Source organism: Trachurus japonicus, chromosome 4, assembly GCF_045865225.1.
Source record: "Trachurus japonicus isolate A0001 chromosome 4, Traja_1.0".
NCBI lineage: Eukaryota > Metazoa > Chordata > Actinopteri > Carangiformes > Carangidae > Trachurus > Trachurus japonicus.
Genome location: NC_140910.1, coordinates 17936091 through 17956143, shown reverse-complemented (window position 1 = coordinate 17956143; position 20053 = coordinate 17936091). Strand labels below are relative to the sequence as shown.

At 39.7% G+C, this 20053-nt stretch overlaps 2 long non-coding RNA genes across 2 annotated transcripts in view; both read right to left on the bottom strand.

Moving 5' to 3' along the window:
- The window catches only part of LOC146988781 (uncharacterized), a 46437-nt gene that overhangs the window by 12975 nt on the left and 13409 nt on the right, over positions 1 to 20053 (bottom strand). The window contains exon 3 of the long non-coding RNA XR_015035721.1: positions 12625 to 12729. This is a non-coding gene — a long non-coding RNA (uncharacterized LOC146988781). The remainder of the gene's footprint in view (positions 1 to 12624; positions 12730 to 20053) is intronic.
- On the bottom strand, positions 2620 to 3673 carry LOC146988782 (uncharacterized). Its single transcript, XR_015035765.1, has 3 exons — positions 3618 to 3673; positions 3175 to 3246; positions 2620 to 2994 (listed from the first exon to the last, which is right to left on the bottom strand). It is a non-coding gene; the product is annotated as an uncharacterized LOC146988782 (long non-coding RNA).

The window sequence follows — 20053 nt, the reverse complement described above, 5'->3', positions numbered from 1 at the left end:
CTGGCTCCTGCTCCCCATGACTGTTTGCGGCAGACGGCAAGAGCTTTTGGATCACTGGGGCATCATATTAAAGAAAAGGACACAGCAGGTTGTTTGTCTAGCAGCAAACCAGTGGTGTTTCAGTGATGTTACAATATGTGGTGTTAGAGCAGGCGCTGGACCAACTGATGATTTATTGATATTTATTTGTTAATGCAACGATACTGATTTAGTTAAATTATTGATAGTTTTGTCCATTAATAAAATATTCTGACATGGTACTGTAACTCGAAGCAACAATCATGTCAAAGTTACATATGAAACTAAATGTAGAATTAAGCTTCTTTTAGCCCAAATATAATTATGATTTACAGTGTTATTTTCCTTTGGGTTAACATTTCATCTTGCTGTGATGGCCAATCCATCCACCCATTGTCTATAATGCTTTTCAGTGTAGCCACTCTAAGCTGCTATTGGATGACGGCGGGGTAAAGCCTGGACAGGTCATCAGTCTGTCAGAGGGCCAACATACAGAGACAAACAACACACTCACATTCACACTCACACACTAATTTAGAGCCACCGATCAGCCGAGTGTGTATGTCTGGATTGTGGGAGGAAGCTGGAGAACTCAGAAAGAACCCAAACATATACAGGGATAGTCCTGTCACAATTATTTATAATCGTTAAAATTAATTGTCAACTAAAAGTTCATGATTGTGACAGCTCTACACAGGGAGAACATGCAAACTCCACTGAGAAAGGCTTTGTCCCCGAGGATTGAACCCAGAACCTTCACCTTCTTGCTGGAAGGTGAGGTTTCTATTAATTATAAGACCACTGTGCCACCCTTTAATTGCTCATGAATGTAAAATTCAACACAAAAAGCAACTCTAATGTGTCCTTCCAGGTGGTTCTTTCCAGCTATACACCTGTCCACATCACACACCGTAAAAAATAAAGGGCTGTGAAAACTCAAAAATTCTAGGTAACTGGCTGCAATAGATTTTTGCGTTTTGAGTCCAACTAAAACTCTCAAGTTTTGAATAAAACCACATAAAGTTAAGCCAACAAATTATCTTTTGTTGAGATAACTTGTAAATTAACTTAAAGATAACTTCAAATTTTGAGTTTTTTAAACACTTAAAATTTAGTAGTCTCAACTTATTATTTTTGTTTCAGATAAGTTACCTTTCAAATGCATCAAAACTCAAAAATTCAAGTTGTACTTATAAATACTCTCAAGTTGTGGCAACTAAAACAACAAATAATACAAATACAAATAATACTAGTTAAGTAAAACATCTTTATTTAAACATTTAATGCAATATTCCAGCAAATATGATTAAATCTATCTAGTGCAAGTACTGTACACTGCACCCACAAACAAAAAGATGCAGACTGGTGTGGCCAAACTTGTTAAAAGAGTCCAAACCACAACACAGTCAAAAAGCACTACAGCAACACCACAGCAATGCTGTTAACAGTTTGAAGCGAGGCCGGTGCACCATCCACGAACACGGTGAGCACTCCCATTTGGACCCCTTTTGTTTGTCTGTCTTCTGGATCGGTGTCCTGTTGAAAGCAGAAATTCAACCAAATTCAATATAAACACTGTTAAGATAACTAAACACCTATGTCAGCGTGTAATTTTAAATTTGTGTCTCAGCCTGAGTAAACCTGTAGTGTACAGTTACTGTGCTATACAGTTTTTTTGCCTGTGATTCTAATTGCTATTCATCCCTGTAACAAGCTACAAGTCATTTATCTAACATCACAATTAGTCTGAAGCTGTTCAATGGCGGTAAAAATGAAACATCAGGTAACTAGCCTTGTTGGCTAACTCTGCCCCACTTACAGTTTTCTTTTAACTCTGTTGATTAGTGGTGCACTGTCCCTATGAAATAAACTAATAAATGAAATGAAATATCCTAAATAGTTTTTCTCTGTGCTACTCTGGTCAGAGCGGCGTCCCAAGCAACAGTGTGCTACACTAAGCAGCGGTCTGGCAACGGACTGCAGGAATTATTCTTCTGTTGTTGTTGCCTACAATGATCAATAGATTGTGGTATTCTGGTAAAACTCCATATTCAACCTTAAATTAAATGGCTGGTTAAATAAATTACTTGTGTTCCAGGGAGAAAGGAGGCTCTCAGCCATTAAGCTGGGTTACGCTACTGTAGGTGGAAGGCAAAAATATATGGGGCGTTGGTGATTAATACAGTTTTTTGGGAGCTACAATCCAAGGTGTGGATATTTCATCTTTTCTATATTCTAAAGCAATATGGCATAGAGAATTATATGTGCATGATAATTAATGTGCACTCATGGTTGACCAAAAATAAAAACAGACATTCTGTACTCACCAGGCGTTTCAGGAAAAGTGTCTCTGAAATCTGAGGTCTAGACGTGCTCTGCTTTGATGCATTGTGATGTCTGGAAATTGGACACAGGAAAGCCATAGGACATTTGGTTAAAAACAGTGCAGCTGAGATTAATTTGTGACTAGTTTAAACTTAGGTCTTATATTGGGGTGGCATCCATCAAATTTGGACGAACCGGGAAGAGGACAGACAGATTTAATTTTTTTCAGGACAATATCGCATTTCGGGGCTTCAATACAAGAGGGACATTAGCACTATGGAGGTATTTGGATGTTTTTTGGTGTGTCTTTTTGTTACGAAGACAGTTGGTATCCATTTGCAACCGTTATATGGACATGCACTGCTATGCCAAGACCCCCTGTAACTCAGAGAAGCGACAGATAACTCTGAAACTTCTCCCAGCCCTTAGTCGACACGAGGAGAGAAATTTCAATTTTGGGTGAACTATCCCTTTAAGGGCTTGCTCAGGTAACCCTGAACCATAATCAAAAATACATGATATTTATAACATGAATTCACCTGTTCATCAAGAACAGCCAAGCGTCTCTCCCTGTCTTGTCCCTTTTCCTGGCACGGCTGCTCTAAATGTCCACAACAGTTCCTTGGTTACACATCAGAACTTGCTGCAAATCTGAAATAAACAAAAAACAGCACACATTAATCCAACCGAACCAGTTCACATGGATTTTCTCTTAAGTAGTCAGTTTCTGAATACCTTTATTGGCAAGGTGCTGAATTACTCGTTGTATAAGGCAAGCAATAGTTCTGTGATATAAAATAGTTAGCAACTTTTTCACACACATTTTCTTACCTGTTCCTTAAGACACAGGGCAGGCCATCTCTCCTGGATTTCTGTGACCATGGGCTGCACCTCAATCTTCTCCTGTCAGTCCACCAAGACAATTAACAACAATTAATGTCATATATTCATGTTTACATGACACCCAATTGTAAAAATGAGTCTCTAAAGTAACATTAAACTTTAACATCAGAGGCACACATAAACAGTATACCAGTTATTTGTAGCACTGCTCATTGTGTTTAATAAATGAGCTCCAGTTCCACTGTAGCCGCACTAACGGAGCTAACAGAGCTAACGGAGCTAACAGAGCTAACGGAGCTAACAGAGCTAACTGGTAAACAATTCATATCTACAACTCTCTTTAGCCGTGAGGGGGACAATAAATATATAATAATGTATAATCTGCACACGTGAACCCTGACTTTTAGTACCATATTGAGCAAAATACTCACCTTGAGAGTAAGAAGTGTAAGAGATGTCGGCAGCACATGGCAGCAGTGTCGTTGTGGTGGAACCCCTGCAGATATGCATTGGAGACCCCAGTTCTTGTTGTCTCAACTTCTAGAACTTGTCCTGACCTCAAATGCACAGTTTTGAGGTTTGCTAACTCAAGTTATTAAGTTAGGCCAACTTTAGCCAAAAAACTTGAAAAAGATAGTTGAAATAAATAATGTTTATTAGTTTACAACACAACTCAATGTTTTTTGATTAGTCAGCTGAAAAAATATGGTAAGGCCAACAACTTTAAGTTTTCATTTTTAGAGTGCAGTCAGCATCAATACAACATGCACATAGTTGTCATTAGCTCTCATCGCTGGCATGCATCCTGGCAACTGTCAAGACAGGAAGTAGATACAGAACGTCTCGCTTCAAAACATCAAAACAGGCAAAACTGGATGAGTTGCAAGGACGTGTGCTTGGATAAAGTTGATAATCTTTTGGTGGAGTTTGGGTGCTGACCAGGCAGTTTTCACATGAAGACTCAGTACACAACAGATTACTGATATGGCACGAGATATTGAAGAAACATTGAAATTTCCAGTTTTTCTCTCTGGCCTGTGATGAAATAACAGGCATAACAAATACAACCCAACCAGCCTTTTTTGTGCTTGGGATTACTGCCAAGTTTGATGCAAGGGAGGAATTGCTGTCTTTTCATGCCACGCATGGCACCACCAATGGTGAGGATTAGTTTGAGCAAGTTTTGGCTATGAACACATTTGAACTACCATTTGAAAAGTTAAGTGGCCTTACCACAGATGGAGCCTGCAATGGGGATTAACTGCATGGACGAAAAAATAAATGAGTCATCTGTCATGTACAGTAATGTGATGACTGTCATTTCCAGCACACATTTCATTAAAGGCAGAGAGCTAAACAGACACCTGAGTACAGACATCTGGCTTACCATTGTCAGGTACAATGGCTGAGTCACACAAATACGGTCACATGGTTTCTCAAACTGAGGGACAAAGTAAAACAATTTATGGAGATAAGGGGGGAAAGCGTGGGGGGGGCTGTCGTGGAAGTCAGTGATAGCAAGTGGCTGTGTGATTTGGCCTTCATGGTGGACATTACCGAGTACCGCTCAAAGCTGGACGTCAAGCTCCAAGGTCCCAACCAGCTTCTCAGCTCCCTGCTTTCAAATGTCAGATCATTTCATGCAAAATTAAAGTGCAAATAGGAGGCAGAGGCACAGTGCATTTCTTAGCCTGAGAGAACAAAAGCCTGCTATGACAACAGAATATGCTGGTGAGTGTGCAAAACTCCTTCAGGCATTTGGCGAGAGGTTCCAGGACATGAAAAATAAACAAAAGGGACTGAACATATTTTCTACATCGTTTCATGTGGAACAAGCTGATGTGGCTGACAACCTACAACATGGAATCATTGAGCTGCAAAGCAGTGACGAGCTCAGAGCTAGCAACAACAACAACCTCCTCCTGCTGGAGCTCTGTAAACTGTGTGTATGTCCACAGGATATTCCCATTCTGAGGAGACATGCACTGAAGTTTGCATCTGTGTTTGGGACAACCTATTGCTGTGAGCATCTCTTGTCAAAACTCACTCATGCAAAGACACATTTCAACTCAAGAGTGAGTGGCTGACCCATACCTGGAAAGACAGCTGTGGTTGTGGCATTATCAATACTACCATCTGACATCAAACGTCTCACCAAATAGAAGCAGTTCCAATCGTTTTACTAAAGAGGTTAGTTTGATTTATGTCTTCAATAACTTCATACAGTATGAACCTCAAAGGATGTTATAAAAAACGGAAATGGCCCATGATGGTGAAAAGGTTTCCACCCCTGCTGTAGCTGGTGGGAAGCTGGGGCCATCACATTCACTGCAGGAAAATTGAGCTATTAGCTGGGTAGCAGCTGTCAAAAGCTCCTAAATAAATCTTCAGCTAAATGCTGCAATATTTTCAATATTTTATGCTTATAGTCTCTGTAAATCTGGATCTCCAGAGCTTTTAAAACCAACCAGGAGGCAAAAAGCTTCATCTCAGACTTCAACATAACATGTGCAGCCGAAGTGTGAGCTGACAGCTGTCAGCATCATCGTTTAAGGGGCTCTCAGGTAATTTTAGCTGGGATTAGTGTGTAGTTGCTTTAGCATAGCATTGCATTAGCATTCATTTTGAGAATAATTTATAATATTAGATACACTGCTGATATACAGTAGGATATCAATATAATATGCTGGGATAATAACTTGATGGTAAACATAAACCGCATGACTTGACTTTCAAGTGATGCACAGAATAATGTGTGCTTCTAGATGAAAAATATTTATGATAATATTGTTTATGTACAGATAATTTTGCTCTAATGACTTGAATCAAAAAAAACATTAAGGTGATACAAATCTCTATACAAAGATTTCTTCAACATAAACATTATGTATACAGGCATCCTAATATTTATAAGAGGTAACAGCTCGTATGAGAACATGGTTGTAGGTCCATAGATGGATGACTAACTGGATTATAAAGCTGGCCTTTTGAATTTTTTTTCTAAATTGAGCACAATGTCTTAAAATGCAAATACATGCTCCATGCATGAAAAGTGAGAGGAATAAATTTCCCCACCATGAAAGGATTACTTGAAGCAGACACGGCTAGAACCGGGCCGCAGTTTGTCATTTAAATACAGTACAGAAGAAAAGGAGGGCATTGGGATTCAGGTGGTGGATGGTCAGACCACAAATAAAATGTTGCAGCCTTGTAACTTTCAAAGTTTTGGGTAGCTTGGGTATAACTAAGTCATGTTGTTTGTCTGAAAATGTTCCAAATGCGTTATGTTTATTTTTCTTATCACTGAATATCAACCTTCCTTTTCAAATTATAAGTATATGACTCACTGTTTTTAACGTTGTGTTGCGGTGGAGATGTGGCTGTCAAAACTGATATAGCCTACTGGTGAAATTAAAACAAATCTACTTGTTTGTGTTATTAACAGGCACATCCATTACAGGTCTGAACAGGAAATATCAACTGTGCCTTTGCAAAAGAAAAAAATGCCACAACTGCATGTAAATTATCAAAACTATCTTTCACATAAATCAGATATTGGACTCGCTGGTAAGCACTGGATATCAGTGAGACATTTCATGAGGTGACTTGTTTTTGTGGAGGAGGATTTTGTAAATGCTCTTTTGGGACAGTCAATATAAACACATCAATATTCTTGGAAAAAAGAAAATAAAGATATTGATATGTTAATGTGGAGATGTACATTCTCAGCTTTGAAATGTTGTTGGAAATAAGCCTCTGGAGACCTGAAAATAGTTTGAGTGATCATGGGGTGATACAGATAATGCTGTCTCAGCTATCATAAAAATGTGTCGGGCTTGTTGTTTGGGGAAAAATATGCCTGTTTGAGTGCACCACAGCATTTATATCAGAGCTCTATCCCCCCAAGCACAATAATGTAAAATGTTACGCAGGCCAATGGAAGCTAAAAGATGTCTCCATGTATAGTACATTCTTTGCAAATCCATTACACTGAGGAACACCTCGCACTTTATTAAATTACAGTTTACATTTTCCGTCTTAGCGGGCAAATGTTGCTTACTTCTGAGTGGTTTCACTATAGTGTGCTGGGATGAAAAAAAAAAAACAATATCTATACTGACAGTCAATATAGACACTGGGGCTAAAAATATCACAAAGACTGAATGTGACATATAAGAGATAGATATGAAGGCAAGAGACAGAGAGAGGGACACATAAACACGAGGAGATAAAGAACCTGCCTCTGGCATAATAACTGTATATGTACACTGTTAACATCCCTATCATCCTTACAGTGAACTCAAAGAGATAAGATGCCATTAGAGAAGGAATCAGCTCTGCATAAGGATGTGGATGTCAAAATATGCCGCTGTGGTGCAGAAACAGCAGGTTGAGTAGTTATGCTCTCTGCAAAAAGCCTCAGTGTACTGTATGTTGATTTCAAAGAGCAGTCGCCCCCTTTGTGCTGCAGCTGCATGGAGACACCGAACCTGTATTTTCTCCATCTCTGCACCCCGTGGCAGTGTTAAATTCAATGTTTCCGCTCTTATACCCCATCTGGCAGGAGCATGGTTTTGTTTTTGAAAGACTGGGTCAAGGCAGGGGTATCTTAAGATCCCCTCCGCTTAAACAAGGGGGCCTAAGCGTTTTACAGACAGATCCCCAAACCGGGGTAAATGATCAGTAGCGGCAGCGCTGTGCTTCCTGCATAAACAAGGGCCCCCCTCCTTGTCAGACGTTTTTACAGTTCAAATCTTGCACTTGTCAAGACAGACACAGTTTGATTAAACTTGTCAACGCTCCTCATCTCCTACGTTTTCCGACATGGTGGCGGGTGCAATCACCCTAAAGGAAGCATCCGTGGCTGTCCGTCGCTGCCGCTCACCTTGGGTCACTCTCATAGCACTGTGCTTTGTTCTCCCCCTGCCATACAGCTAACCTCAGCAGCACTGGAAACACGGCATTATCATATTATTTATGAGGGCTGGCCTTCCGGGATGCAACTCGAGCAGGAATACCAATTGAGCTCTCCTGCTGTCCTTACTCCCAGGCCTGCCTCCTGGGCTAAGCATTTGCGCTTGTCCTCCCCGGGTAGTGTTATCTTCAAGATGAGGTTCAGTGGCTGCCATTTAAGCAGACAGCATGCACACACACTGTATAGGTGCTTTCGTCAAGGCCTTGTATTTGCAACTCAGAGGAGAACAAAACATAACTCTGATTTTTGTGTTTGAGATTGTCTTGCACCTGACAATTCCCAGTTCGTTAGCGTTAATATGAGGATTTGGTTAATGTGCCTGAGCTCCTCGGTAGCTCCCTGGTGGCAGCGCAGGGATATGATCCACTGTCTGTCTTGACTACAGACAATCCGCCAATCTGTTCAGTGGGATGTGAAACACAGGGCTTTTCTCAGTGTTTGGACTGACAGATTAGATTGTTAGCAGAAAGTCATTATTTCCAGAAAGCACACTAATCTCCAGTAGCTGTCTGAAACACAGACCTTTACTGGGCCTCCAGCCACGAGATACTGTTTCAGAATTCACGTTTTTGAATGGAAGTAGCAAATGCGACTGACATAACGTCAATATTTGAGTCACATCTAACAGCTGGACTCAGGTAACTCCATTAGTGATTAATGCCCCCTGGCTTTCTGTTGGAAGTGGCTGATGATGAGCCTGGGTCTGCATTTGATTTCTTTATGCTTTAACAGACTGCATCAGACTGCATCAGACTACCTCCTCTCCAAAACACTTCAACACTGACTTTATTAGACTCTAACACTTCTAATTAAAAATACAGCCATTTCTTTATCTCGGATGTGCAAATATTACAAATGCATTCACTTTGAAATTTCCTCTGTCTCAGCAAGATAAGCAGCTCAAAAACTTAACAATTACCTACAGTGTTGTACAGCAAATCAGAAGGAAATATCCAAAGTTTTAAAATATACAGCGTTTCTTCAGGTTTTTTTTCTCTTTTCTTTTGTGAGAAGTCATTTTGGCTCAGTGTGTTTCCTTAAATAACTCGGCTGAATTAAATTTCACCTAATACATCTGCCTGGCATACTCCTTCGGTATCTCTCAGAGTGATTGCACATGCTCCTAGAGAAAAAAGGGCTTTGAGTGTGTCCTTTTGCATGACAAAGAATTGGCCAAATCTTAAACATTAACATGGCTGAACAGTCAAAGTGAAAGGGACTCTTTTGTTTCTTGGCATTATTCGCCAACAAAAAGAGGATGAATTCATTTTCTTCATTGTGTGAACTTGAGTTAAGTCGGGTGAGCAATACCTTTTCTTTTTTTTGGGGGGGGGGGGACTGTAAAGCTCTAGCATTTGCTTTTTGCAGTGGTTTAGCCAAAGTGGCTTAACTACGACAATGAGGCAAGTATTGGATTGCTGTAATGATTTCAACAATCTTTACTCCACAATGATCCTCACCCTTGTTACACAGCCCAATCGCAACAAACATGTATCATATGAAAGTTGTATGCGTTGCCAGCCAGGACTGATAAATGTGTTGCAGACACATTGCACAAATTGCCTCATCCTCCTCTGAGCTTTTTCCTCCTATACTGTCCTCAACAGCAAAATACAGGGAAGCAAAAGGTTGTGGGGCGGGGAGTGGCATCTTGGGAACACACCGGCCCCAGCAGCATGTCTCCTTTCATGCCTCATTCATTCACTTTATCACCTCATTAGATGAATGTGAAGGTGTGGTGGAGAAGCCTTGTCACCCTGAGACAGAAAGGGAGGAGCCGTACTCCATCTTCTCCTCCCCTGGCCTGGCTCTCTCCTCTGCTTGCCGGCTGCATGCGTGGCTAACATTGCTCCAGGATGGAGGTGTACGAGGGGAGGGGGTGGGGTGGGGTGGGGTGGGGTTGGTGCTGGGGCGGTACGCGCTGCTATATGAGCACACTTCATCAGGTGACACACAGCACACACACTGTTTTACTACTCACATGGATATGGGGAAAAATGAGGAGGCAGTATGGAAATGCAGAATTCCTATTATTATTTTGATGCTTCTTCTTTATTACACGTGAAATAGTTGCCAGCAAATGTCATGCACATCTGATATGATGACCTATCAACTGAACAATGCAGGAGTGTGGTATTATAATATATTATAATATGGATTCATCCCAGTCAAGGTGAGCATATGCTGTATGCTGCATTGTATAAATAAAACTGATTCCACTGCCCAGTGCCCACTAAAATAAGGTTTTACGTCCTCTGTATATATTTAATTTATTCACTACAGTTTGAGTTATTTGTTAAAATATATATATATTTCCTTCATTTTATTTGCACATTATGTTTATTGATTTCATGAAACCAATTTACTAATTTAATTAAAAAGTATAATGTATCCCAGACATGAACTGTTTGAAATGCTTTTTCAGCATGTGGTATTTTTTTATTGTAGTGGTCAAATTTAAAGAGCCTGGCTCCAAAAACACAAGCTGTAAGCTACTTCAGGCAAAAACATAAAGCTCAAATTACAGTAAGTGCCTATATATGAGTAGACGCACTCTTTATGTGTGTGTTCTGGTTCACATCTCTTTTACCAAGAGTTTTCCTGGCTGCCACATCACCTCCGAGCGAAAAAAAATGGCAATCGTCTGGATCATACAGAAGGGATAAATTACACCTACCCCCTGGTTTACAAGAGAACATCGGTCAGAGCTGCCCTGGATACATAACCCAGATGAAACCTTGCATACACACTCGCACACGCACAGACACAGGGGCACACAAACAGAAAAACCGGCAATTTGTCATTTTGGGGGGAAGAACTAAAATAAGTATGTCCTGAGCCGATATGACATTAATCAGAAGTATAATCCACACTGATTTGGGGAGAGGTGAGAGGACAAACCATTGTCTTGGCTGTGTCACAGCATCACTGTGCAGAATACAAATGGTGCTTTTTATTCCATGTGTCAGGGTCTCACACAGTCAGGAGAGACAGCGGTGTAATGTAAGAGTTTTTAGGGGCTCTATCATTGTGCTCTGTCTTTTCATTGATTTCCTCTGGTCTTGAATCCCCCCACTACAAATTGCCTTCATATTATTGGGATATAGCCCCAGCACAGGCCACTCCATTTATTAGATGCGTACTTGGTTCAAATTGCTTTTTGCTGAGAATAAACAATAAGTAGCTCTGATGAGAAAAGATACCCCGTCATGGCTGAGTCATAGCCTTTATGTATCTTAGGGTATATGTACAGATAAATACTGTGAATGTCATATGCTCTGTGGTAAGCCATGCTGTTCAGGTTTATCACATATCATTTCAGCTCTCTACTCAACTCGAAGGAGAAATTTGGATTTTTAACTTCAGCAGCCAATATCTTCTTGAGGGCATCCTACACCTTTTCATTTGTAATAGCTTTACAAGTGATTTGAGCGCCATCAGGCCACCATATCGACAATTCCCTTTCTCCAAATACCTTAATGCAGTCTTTATTAGAGTCTGAAATCTTTGTAATTTCCTCTGTCGCAGAAAAATAAGATGAAACTTCTACTCTGACAGTGTTTGCATCTGAATACATTTTAGGGTTCTGGAAAGTGTGTTGTCGATGTGTAGGCTACCGTTTAGAATTTTTAGGTCTTTATTGATGTGACAATCATTAAAAAAATTACCGTATAAACCGGCAAATAGCTATAGAATTTGGAGCCTACTTTAAAATTATAAATTGTTAAGGTCCAAACATGGCTCAGTGAAAGCTTTTTCCTTTAAAAGCAAATACACTGAAAAATAAATTGATCTTGAAGATGAAATCTTTGAATAATTCATCATGTGCACTTATACTTGGCCTGTATAGTGAGGAGAAATATCAGTTTTTTACACAGTTTATAGATTTTCAGTTTGAAACATGAATGCAACACATAATAGTTTATCCCTTAGGAGAAACTGTCATATTATAAATTATTCTTGCTAGTGCAGTAGATAATCACTGGTGGGTTTGGCAGACTATTTTTCATTTATGTTCCTTTTTTTCTTTTTAACTCCATTTAATCTCTGTAATTTAATGTTGTTCGTTCATTGATTTTTACTCACAATCAAATTAAGTTTTTTCTCTTGCTTAAAACACTGCCACTCCTTTGTTTTGCTTTGATCATAAAAGTAAATTAACTAAACATTAATGAGGGTAACAACATCACTGTAGCTAATGAGAATAAAATGATTTATTTGTATGCTCACACATGGCCAGCTTGTTATTTGCACTCTCTTAGTTTTCACTTATTGCAGTAAAAGATAAAAGGCAGCACATGAATCCATCTGAAGTTCAATCGTCAAATAGGGGCCTTTTTTGTTTATGTCACGTTACAGGTGGGATGCAACAGAAAAAAAGGGGAGGGGGTTAGGGTGGGGGACTTATTAAAGGTCAAAGTGAGATTTACACGTGTGACTTTCCTTAAATGAATGGCACTTACCCTGGGGCAGCAGCGTGTTGTAGCGTACGAGGCATCACAACAGCTTAAAAAGGGTCAATCTCCACCAGCTTCTGTAACTCAGCTGACCTCTGACCTCTCTGTGAACTGGAACAAGCAACAATCATGAACATTTTACTGCAGACAATCAGTAAAGACATACTGTATCCTTTTAATGATTTATTCTGGATGGAGCAGTCATTTGATGTGCAGACTAGATTTAGAAGAAAAACTTCTCTTTACCTTTAAAAGTTACGAAAGTTAAAGAGTGCTTTCCTGGTATTAAGTCCTGTTTCCAATTGATAGACATAAAATGTTGCAACCTTACAATTTGTCCTCATTAAAACCAGCAACAAAAATAATCTTTCTTATTATTTTAAACCCATCAGAACATTTTGATTATGCCCCTGCCACATTTAAGGCAGGTGGATGGGTAATTTTGATGGTGTATTTATGTGCCTGAAAGAGTTCAAAAATATCTATTAAATAGAGAATAATGTTATATGATGAGGAAAAGGTGTCCAATTAAACACTGAACAGGTTCAATTAAAGATATAATTGCCTTAGGCAACAAAAAAGGCTGACAGTTAAGAGAGAAAGACTTGAAATAATGGTATCAAGAAGCAGCATGCATTCAGATAAGGAGGCTCCTCATTTCAGCAGTAATGTGTGTGGTCAGACTGCGAAACTAACTTTCCAGTTGAGGGAGAAAATTGCAGCTCTAACTGTTCTCAGAATACAGAGTAACTTCAATGTGAAACCTGTAACGCAATTGTTAATGACAAGTTAATGTGTGTTTTAAAGTGTTATATCAGGAGACGTTTGAAAAAAGACAAATTAAGAGAATCTTTACATAATTAAAAGTATGCACTTGAATTTATGTTCACATTTTTCTAAATTATTACCAAGAGAAGTAGTGTATTTCAAATTAACAAAAAGGTTAATTTCAAGTAATTATTAAAAAATGCACAGGCACAACCCTGGAAAGATTTGTGTGAAGTGGAAAATGTGTGCCTCTCCTGAAATTTGTGCATGCGCATAGTGATGGCCTGAATGCAGGGTGAGATTATGTAATGAGTAATCATACCCATCACCACTCGGTAGTACTTCATAACGAATACGGGAATGACTACTGTGGTCATTTGGTGGATGCTTTCATCCCAAACAAGAACAAGCACATTCAGTTTTAACTGAGTGGGCGTCCTTATTGTTCACTAAATCCCTTCCTCAGACAGCAATTATCCAATCACAGCTTAGCAACTGTAAGTAGGCTGCTTCAGATTCCTCCACATGCTGAAGTGTGCATGAGGGTTGAGTTAGAGAAATCCACAATTTTAAAGAGTCTGGAGTGTGTTGTCTTTTACCATCCGAAAAGCAGCAACGCAAGATTAAAGGTTGAAGTGAGCAGTTCTTAATCATGCCTGGCTACAACCTCTAGTAGTGGTGGTGCTAATGTTGCCTCCATGGTCTGGGGACACATCATCATCACACATCAGTGGTAACCCCACAGTCACCGGCATGTGGGGTGACAGGTAATGTGGGCAAAATAATAGGACACAAGACCAATGTCAATGTCCACATTCACAGACTCAAAGACTTTGTGACGTGTTCTGAGGGCTCATGGCAGACATTTTTGAGCCTTTAATGAAGACGTTACGAAATTTCCACAGCTTTGCACACTTTACCTGAGGGAACTTCCCACTGTTCAAAGGGTTGTGACACTACATACGGTTTATAACACGACAAGGATTCAGGATGGTGCATAAATACATGGCATCAGAGGAATGCAAGCGTAGGTCACATTACACAACATTTTCTCACTGATGCAGTTGAGTAAAGTTACCTCTCAGCTCTCGGCATTCGTTTCCGGTTGAATGAATGCTGCCGCTGCTCTCTGGTTCCTGTCACTGTTTTAACAGATTTTCTTACTACCTCTGCAATCTGATCTCTGCCTTTGCAGCCCCTATGTCTTTTTGTCATGTTGCAATCCGCCCTGGCTAGTGAGACTACCAAACAATCAGATTGTCCCTGTGCAGAGGTGGGTAGAGTATAGCCAAAGATTTTACTCAAGTAAGAGTATAGTTACTTTAGAATACTGTTTCTCAAGCAAAAGTAAAAAGTAGTCTTTCAAACATTTACTTGAGTAAGAGTAAGAAAGTAGGCCTACTTGGTGAAAAATCTACTCAAGTAGTGAGCAGAGTAACCTTTGATTCACTTGTTTAATGATCAGGGCACAAATGGAGGCTTACACAAAAAAAATAGCAATGAAAAAATTCCGATATTGCCAAAAGACATTTAAGACAATAAATTAAATTTTGACAAAGTAACATAAATTAAGACAAATTCAGCAACAATAACCTATAGGCCTATACTTGCATACAGAGGTCTGAACTGTCCATGAACTCTTGTGCGTGCCTGTGTGTGTCTATCTAGCCAACTGTGACCCTGTGTGTGTGGGTGACGTTACGCTTTGCGTCGGACGGTCCACGTCTCCACGTCGCCCGTTAATTTTTTTTTGCCCCTCATTGTCATTATCCCCCACATAACAGCACTTTACACAATCTTATTCACAGTTTTTATAACGTCTATGATTCACAGCCAGAACACATTTACTGACTGCAGTGAGTTTCCTCTAATTTTTGAGGCGGAGTGGCCGCCCTGTTTACCGCAGAGATTTTGTGTGCGGTCATGTATCTCCGCCAAAACAGCCTAAACAAACAGATCGGGCATTGGATCGATAACAAGTGGAATGTAGCTCAAAGTAACGCAGTAAAAGTGCCGCTTCTTCTTCACAAATACACTCAAGTAAAATGTATGCTGCGCTGAAACTACTCGTAGAAGTAACTTACAATTTATCCCAAAAGTTACTCAAGTAAATGCAACGGAGTAAATGTAACTTAGCATGCTAGGCTACTACCCACCTAGTGTTTGGACCAACTCCACCTGTTGCATGCTCGGCACTGTGGTAGCTCCGAAATTGTCTTCCGTTTGCAACAATGTGGATTAATAAGATGTTTGTATATGGACTGTTCTTGCATTGGACTGCCCTGTCCTTCATTTTCAGTCTATTGACTAAAGCCAATGCACAGCTGCCTAATGGTGCAATATTCCTCGTCATGCCAAATAAATCCACCGTGGATCCCGGTAACACCTTAACATCGATGACTCCAAACTAACACAATCCATCCATCCTGGTTTTCAAGTCGTCATTCCTGCAAGAACTCCAGAAGAAAAGTTGACCACAGTGTGTTAGCTAGCCTAGCCGCGGCCAACGTCAGTCAAACACAACCACAACATCATCTTTGGACAAATCAACATCCGACATCCTGGCAGACCAGTTGTGTTTTCTTTGTTTTATAGAAAGTGGCAACAAACTAAAGACTTTTTTTTTTTTTTACAGGATACAGACTTTAGATCTCCATTTATTTGGGGTTAAAGATGTTTCTGAAAATAGATGAAAGCCATGCACACAAGCTAATGTAAAATATATCCATCATGAAATCCGTCCGTTTTTACAACAGGTCAGCCGAAAACATTAAAAAGTCAGCCAGACAATGTTTTCAACCCACTCATGGACGTGACATTCCTTTAAATGTAAACTAAGTAGCTACATACAGCTGATAAAACCTCCCAGCAATATTCGCCAGCAAGGCTGACAAGACTATTGGTCAGAAATGAGATGACTGCTTTTATATGCCTTCCTCTGGAATCACATGTGACGAAAATTATGATTATGATGTGTTTTCATCATGAAGCCTGATTAGATTTTGCGTGATTAGCTATGGATGGCTAGTAGACTTTGATGGGAAGACGTCTAGAATTCATTTTTTTTTACTGATATCTAAAAGGCAAATATGTTTTGGCAGGGACATTGCCTTTGATGAGATGTGCTGGCCTGAACACATTAAGAGTGTTTATGTCATAATGGTATTTTTTTAGTGTTTATTGTTTCATTCTTGGCATCCACGAAAAAAGATTTCACATGCCTCAGTGACACATAGGACAGCGATGGTTGGCGTCATGAAATCGCGTGGGATCATGGTTTGTCGTCACCATTACAGTAGCATCTCCCAATTTGGGCTCCTTCGGTCGGTGTTATTATTAAAACCAAAAAGAACACTGAATAAAAGCAGGTTCACGTTTAAATTAAGTGTTTGCCTTTCCTGACAACAAACAAAGAAAGACGTCATGGAAAGGTTGAGAGCTGAGGCTTTGAATAACCTTTATCCTGTTTGTTTCTCTGATGTATTATGAACTTTTTTACTAACAGCCAAATTATCCTCTGATGTATCAACCTGTCCATAACAAATGGATGGCAATTAAACCAATAGAAACACAAACAAGCAGTTTGACTTCAAGAATCACTGATTCACCAACACTTTTCAGTGGGCAGGGAATAGCCACAAACTGACACTGCTTACTTTTATTTCTTTAATAACTCATGAACCAGATGTGCATCAGATTTACCAGCAGCCAAATTATCAGCAGAGGTGTTCTCATCTACATAATAAATGGAGCAGGGGATTAAAGTTGGCAGAGACACCCACAAAGCAGTACCATTTTTTTTATTTTTTTTTTTATATCAGTGATTTACCGACTGTCTTTGGACACAGGACAGGGCGTCTCCTGTGGTCCAACATTTTTCTGGCTTTGTTCTCTGATAACTTGGGGTAAAAAACGACCAATGACTGGTTAAACTCATCTGGTAAAAATAAATACTTCAAAAAGACCAAATGTATTTTAAAAAAAGCGTGTGGTTCAAAACTAGATAAAAGTCAATTTTGAGCTTCTGGCAGGTAGCCACAACAAGGGATATGATGTCATACCACAACCATTTAAATCACATATTGCTGGAAAAATTTGGTGTAATATAAGTACACAGCTCCAAAAAATATATAGCATGGCCCTAGTCATTTTAATGTGGAAAAGTTACAAGATGATAACTTGCAATGCTCCAAAACATCAATATTTTTTTTTCTTAAGGGCTGTTCAAGGCCCCATGTTCCCTCTGAAGCACACACTGGGCTCTGCTTGGTCAGCTTCAGAGGGAAACTTGCCGCCAACTTCATGTTCTGCCCCTTCCACCCATATCTGGCTTTGCTCTGCTACTGTCCGTTTGGCAGTCTGCAGCCTTTTTTTTCCTTTTTTACTTATGAATATTCATAACTGAGTGAACTGACCCAGTATACCCAGACGTGGCAGCCATAAGAGCTGGTAAAATTGTCTAAACACATGTCCTTTAGTAAAGGAAAGTCCTAAGGAAACAAGATATGAAGCATTGCAGCCCTTTCCTTAATATTTAAAGAATTTGATTTGCTCTTCTTGTGCTGCTTTAATACTTTCAAGAGTTTGGAGCCAGCCTATAAGCAAAAAAAAAAAACTCTTTGCAGCCCTGGACCCCCAATAAGGAATTTCATGCAAAAGAGAAAAGTAGGTTTTCTCTCTGATCCCTCTGGCGTGTACTTGTCTACTATGTCGACTATATACATACACGGAAAGCTATAACATAGAAGGGAAAACTCAGAAAGGCTAAAGAGGTTCTCCTTGATATAGTGTGACCATCATTTCCTATGAAACTCTGGGACGACTGTTCTGGGGAGCAGGGCTATACTCTGTGTTCTTTTGTCCCTGGATCTCCACCAAAACATTGGCATCGAATGTATAAAAGATTGTGATGACATTTGGGCAATCTACACAACCTTTTACATTATGCCTGTTGCATTACACTGTAATGCAGTAACAATATTGACGCTTTCCCTGACAGTGTTACACTGCATCTTGGACTCAGTGAACAAAACCTTGAAACTGTGAGCATCAGGTGGGGAAAACTGGTTTATCGAATTATTATAAGTTTATTTTTCCAACAGCAGTGATTTTTGTCATTTTACAACCTCATAAAATGTTGCTGTCCCCTATGATTGAGCTTGATAATATTTTTAGGGGCATGGTAGCTACCCAATATGTTCAGAGGATGCCTCAGTCACATTCCTCATGGATTAGGCCTCATCTACTATCAGCGATCAGGGATTAAGGTTTAAATCTGGTGTACAATCACACACAAAGGCAGATGGGATGATTAGCTAACACACTTGAACAGGTTTCTGCCAACATTTTTCCTGAGCGCGCTGACACGATTTTACTTCACAGTCAAATGTCCGTCTTTTCACACAAGTTGCCTCACAAATCCGTGAACACCGCAATGTTATTTCTCCTTGAGTGGCGGGCCACATAGAGCAGGGACCTCCCTCAGGAGATAGAGAGCATTTCATTTCACACTGACACGTTCACCTCTATCCTCCCCGTCCCGCTGAGGGCTGCTGGGGTTGTCAACCGTGGGGAAATGAAAGAGGAACTCAAGCTTTTTGCCAGAGTCAAAACAACGTGAAAACTACATTTGTGACCACTGAGCAAAGCTGGTAACAAAATCGCTTGGATCTCTCCAGTTGGGAAAGTTATTCATGTTGTTGTATTTCAGTGTCCCTGTTCTATCTTTCACTGGGTTTCACTGCAAAATAGCCCGAGGAATTATATCACCCTCAAGTAAAGGGTAAACACAAGACAAGTTTTGCTGTATAGGAGGAATAAAACTGTAATGGCTTGTTTCATTCCCCTTCGTATTCAGATGCAACGGGTGAACAATATAATGCAGCTTTGTTTGTCTTTGGTCAAGTCAGGGTCAGCCTTCCAATAAAGCACACATGGGGGCTGGTGGCAGTCAAATAAATTGGATTTTATATGCTTGCCGTGAATATAAGGCTCATCCAATCTGGAGACTGCTCTGCACTTTTTTTAGAGCATTCATGATACCCTCAGGCTTTTCATCTCCGGCAAAGCTTTGGCATATCACTTCTCATTATTTCTTGCTGGATCTTCCAATATAGCCAATTCAAGGTAAAATATGACACATCCAGGTTTTCCTGATGTTGGATGTGTGAGGTAAAGTCAAAGAAGTGTTGTTTTCTGAGCTAGTTATTCACATAATTTGTTCTTTCCACATTTCCCTAAACATGCATTCTGTTAATGAGCAGGAAGCTGAGCTCTTTTGCCATTATGTAATAGCTTTTTCTTTAAAATTGAATTATAGACTTTTTAAAATCACATTAGACACCACATTTAGTTGTTTATCCATATTTGTTTGCGAAAGCTGTTTTTAGTAATCCATGGAAGAAATTACTTTGTGTCTGTAATTTGATATTTCATTCATAATGTCCACTGGATTTTTTATGAGGAAAACTCTCTTGTTCTGTTGATGAGATGTGTGAAAAAGCAGTAGTCATATCCCCTTTTCATTGGAAAACAGAGATGAGTTCTTCTGCTTATTTTGATATGATTGGCAAATGTTAAGATGCACACGGGGTCATCCAATAATCAAATGGACTTGTTTTTAAAGAGCACAGATGGACCTCATTGTTTCTCGTATTGATAAATTACA